The sequence below is a fragment of the Lepisosteus platostomus genome, chromosome 8 (assembly GCF_059453375.1).
Source record: "Lepisosteus platostomus isolate fLepPlt1 chromosome 8, fLepPlt1.hap1, whole genome shotgun sequence".
NCBI classification, from domain to species: Eukaryota; Metazoa; Chordata; class Actinopteri; order Semionotiformes; family Lepisosteidae; genus Lepisosteus; species Lepisosteus platostomus.
Genome location: NC_142618.1, coordinates 19,467,459 through 19,472,254, shown reverse-complemented (window position 1 = coordinate 19,472,254; position 4,796 = coordinate 19,467,459).

The window sequence follows — 4,796 nt, the reverse complement described above, 5'->3', positions numbered from 1 at the left end:
GACAACAAAGCCATAGCCTCCAGAAAAACCACCATGAGTCAGTCCTTTGATCTCTTTTTTTTTTTCCCCCAACCTTAGTGTTCAGGGGCTGTCGACACTTTGGGTTATGTATAAAGAGTCCTAAAGCGTGGCCAGCTGGTTCCGAGACCTAGTCTGTGGTTTAGTTTGAGGTTTGTAAAACACTTGAAGTATTTAACTCTGAAAATGATATTTTGTCTGTGACCTGCCTACCTTGAGTTTAAGACGGATTGACCTTACCAACAGTTTCCCACGAGAAACCACCCCTTGACTGGTCATCCTCTTGAAGTACAGCAAATTCTTGGCAAAGTCTTTTAATAGCTGCTATAATGTCCTAATGTAATTGCACAAAAACTAGTTGATATCTCAATCAATGTTAAATGTTAATTCCCATTCACGTGTGAAATACAAAAATACATATTTGAAAACTGATGGGACAGTATATATAGTTTGCATGTGCTTCTGCTAGTCTAAGAATATTACACTACACTGTGTCTTGACATTGAGAGATATGTGTTGTTTAATGTGGTGTAAAGTAAGTTGAGCGTCTCATTAAAATAAAATGTATTTTTGTACCCTTAATTGCTATACCATTTAGTCAGTGACTGCATGATGAATTACTTGAAAATATAATTTCATGCTTGTTGGGATGAACAATATTTGTGATGAAACATTATTTTGAAGAACTTTTACACATGCTGACTGATAAACGAGCAAGTAAATATTTTATTAAAATTAAGTAGAACCTCAGGCATCAGACTCTTTATATAATTTAAAATGTATTTAAGCTTCCTGTTCAGCTTTTGTAATGGATCAAAAAAACTGAATTCACAGTCCTGAAGTGTAGTAGAAACCATTTTCTGACAGTGAGATAACCCTAAATGAAACATGCCATCTGTAAATATACTTGTTTTGTGGAAGCAAACTTCCCAATCACCCTTGTTTAAAAAAAAAAAGTTCAATAACATTAGGGTTGACTAAAAAGGCAGTTCTCTATAAGAAAGCACATTTGCAGAGGAATGTAGGAAATGCCCACAATTAACCACAGATTTGCTCAGAAGTACGGAAATTAGCAAAATGCACATACTCTACCTTAGGAAGACAGAGATTGCTTTGATGCAGGAAAATAGCTGTTCTTAACTTTCAAATACCCTTAAGCACCCCTTGATTTTTCGAGTACTTTCGAGTTCTTGTTCAGAGATAAACACATACAGTATATGTTTATAGTGTGAAGTAATAACTATACTGTACATACAGTATATGTCTATATGCAGTGTATACTATACTGTATACAGTATGTCAATATGCAGTTTCAATGGACCAGAAGTGCCAAACAATTGTACAGAAGATCAGCACCATTTTTGTAACAGGCTGGCCTTTTACTTGCAAAAATAAGGTAAGAAAAAAGCAAATGCTGGGGACCATATACTGTAGTCATTCAAGTATCCAAACAATTCATTAAGAAAATGAATTGAAATCAATCTACACAAGAGCATAAAAAGACTTATAAACATTTCTGACACAAATTTGCCTTGGAATGTAAAATGAATATACACTTTGGGGCACCAATAGTTGATAGTTTCCAAGTCATCCCTAAGCACAACAAATGTGTAACATTAACAAGTGGTTCACTATGCCTGCCATTAGTCAGATCGAGTGAGGAATTTTGCGGTTAATCAGTACTGCTTTGATCTTTGGAAGTCAATTCAAAATCAGGAAATACAGTATTAACAACAGAATCAGAAGTGTATTTTGTGTTTGATAAAATACTTGTTTTGTTTGGTAAACTTAAAGACATTGTTATGTTTCAGGGACTGTGGGCGAGATGATCATCCTGTTAGAACGATTAAGCAAATGTCATCTGGCCTTACAATGTAAAATGAATATGTATTTTCCCATCTAGTTTGAGATTCTTATCTTGGACTATTTACAGAATTCCAGTATTTAAATGGTATACTTTTATACAAATTTACCGTTATTTTATTTGAATTATAAGCAATGTGGACTCATTTGATATTATAAATACTAAGGCATGAAACTTTGAAACTTCTGTAGGTAAACTGCAGCATTCATTATTTTTAATTGCAAGGATCCAAGAGCACATGATGAAATAGTGCCATCTAGGGATAGACACTGGAAAAGATCTTCTTGAACCTGGAATGCATTATTTCTAGGTTTTCTGCTTAAGTGTTAGTTTCATTTGTGCTTTAAAATCTAAATGCATGAGAATTTGAGAGATATATGGCGTACTCCAGTCTTTTTATACAATGGACGAACAAGCGAGAAAAACCATCATAGAATAAGTTACTGATTTTGTAATGTCATGTCATTTGCCAAACCGCTTTATACCATATGGTCCCGCGAGACCGGAGTCTAGCTGACAAGCAATGAGCGCAAGGCAGGGTCACCCTGGACAGGGCGCCAGTCCATCGCAGGGCAAGTGCAAGCCAATCATACATGAAGACAAATTGGAGGCCACAGTAAAGGCCGAGGGTGAAAATGTGGCCCGGACACTGGGATATTAATAAATTGCTTACACTTATAAAGCGCTTTTCTGGACACTCCACTCAAAGCGCTTTACAGATAATGGGGACTCCCCTCCACCACCGCCAATGTGCAGCCCCACCTGGATGATGTGACAGCAGCCATAGTGTGCCAGAACACTCACCACACATCAGCTATTAGTGGGGAGGAGAACAGAGTAATGTAGCCAATTCATAGAGGGGGATTATTAGGAGGCCATAATGGGTAAAGGCCAATGGGAAATTTGGCCAGGATGCCAGGGTTACACCCCTACTCTTTCCGAGAAATGCCCTGGGATTTTTAATGACCACAGAGAGTCAGGACATCGGTTTTACATCTTATTTAAAGGATTGCGGGGTAGTTTATTGGATACTCCTAATTGTGACCACAAGCAGGTACGCACACTTTGCTGAAAGCCAATATTTTTATTGGCCAGCCCGTGCAAGTTGATATGAGCATATTGGTGTACTGACATCAACTGCTTAATCATCACCTGACAATAAACCCTCAACATGCAAATGGCAAAAAAGGACAATCTTCATCCTGCCCTTCAATCATTTGCTTCTGGCAGGTGGAAAGTTTTAATTTAACCACATCTACTCTTCTCTATCAAGACAAGGTTACTGTAGATTTTCAGAAGTTACAAAAGAAAGCTTATATTAAAAATATATTCTTAAAAAAACGTGGAGTTTTTTACTCTACTGAGATTTTTTATGCTCCTTTTACAGTTCTTCCAGTAAGTATTTATTTGATTGCATATGCAGTGCAACTACAGTAGAAATTATCTGGTGTATCTTAATAGGATTTCTGGAAAACAGATTACTGTAGGTATAGCCGTATTTTGTGGAAAATAGTTTTATTAAAAAAAGAGGTCAGAAGTCTTTTCAGAGGGCCCAAGACCTGAAACCTATGAGAAAAATAACCCACACACAGACAAAATGACACACATAAATGACAAAACTGGAGCTCAGCTCTAAAGCCCACTGTGCTCTGACTCATGAAAGTGTTTTGGAGTGCAGCACTTCATAATAAAAAAGCTTTCTGAAATGAAATTGCAGGAAATTCGGGTAATTTTACCCATTACGTAACTTTCATTTCCACTTTACTTTCAAATTTTCTTAATTATTCCATCTCCTTTGTTTCCATGTCACCTTTGGCAATGACATTACAAAAAAAGCAGCATTATTATTTCTGCTGCTCTTTTATGTGAAAATTGTTTGAGTCATTAAAGCTTTTCTTCACCTCTTGGTCGATCTGGCCACACATCAACAACTGCTGCTGCTTTAGTTTTCCTGCAGCTGAAACCCATTCAGAGCCCAACTAGTAACATCAAACGTACTGTATAAAAGGGGTTAAAGCTTTTATCCAAAATACATTTAAAGGAAAGGGAGACATTAGCAGAATTAGCAGGATATTCACTGATCAAACAAAACATTATTATGGGTTTGTTTCTTCCAAATTGTTTATAGCTTTTAGTTCACAGCTGGTAAAAGCTAATGAATGAAACACAATGGATTTAAACACAACGTGCAGAGAAATCAAGTATCGTGAGTATCATGAGTACTAGTTAACTCAGATAAAAGATTACAGGTTATCAAGACTTAGGTCTGCTTTAGTTTGTGCTAAAAGTATCTTCTTTTTGGTTTCTAAATCTAAAATAAAACAAAATTGACTCTAGATGTATTGCAGATATAGATATGATTGTTTGACAATATCGGATCAGTTATGCTGGGCCAATACTTTCCTGGTGAGCCACAGAAATAACAACAATGAAGCAAAACAGTTTTTGCATTAAGAAGCTTATTAATTTTAAGTTATAATATCACACCGTTCCATAAGCCTAAAACAACTATCATAACTGTTTCTAAAATCTTAAACCTCAAACTCTTTTGTTTTTAAGCTGTTCCAAGGCTCTTTAAAATGTCTTTTGGTTTCTAAAAAAACATTCTAATGAGAGAAATTTCAGGAGAGTCACAGTTTCAGGGATGTTTAAGTTTTTAGACTACACACAAATATGTAAAGAGTGGAAATGTAGTTTATCACAGGCTTAGGTCTCCGACAAAACTTACAATTAAGCGGTCTATTGAAGTCAGAATCTGTAGGGCAGTTCACAGTTCACAGAATTCTTAGGGCTATGGAAACAGTTCGCAGAATTCTTAATCAGACGCTTACATTATACTGTGCATAAGGTTCTGTCACTGCCCCCAAGAGAACTGGCGCGTAGTAAAACAGAACGCAAACCACATAGACACAGG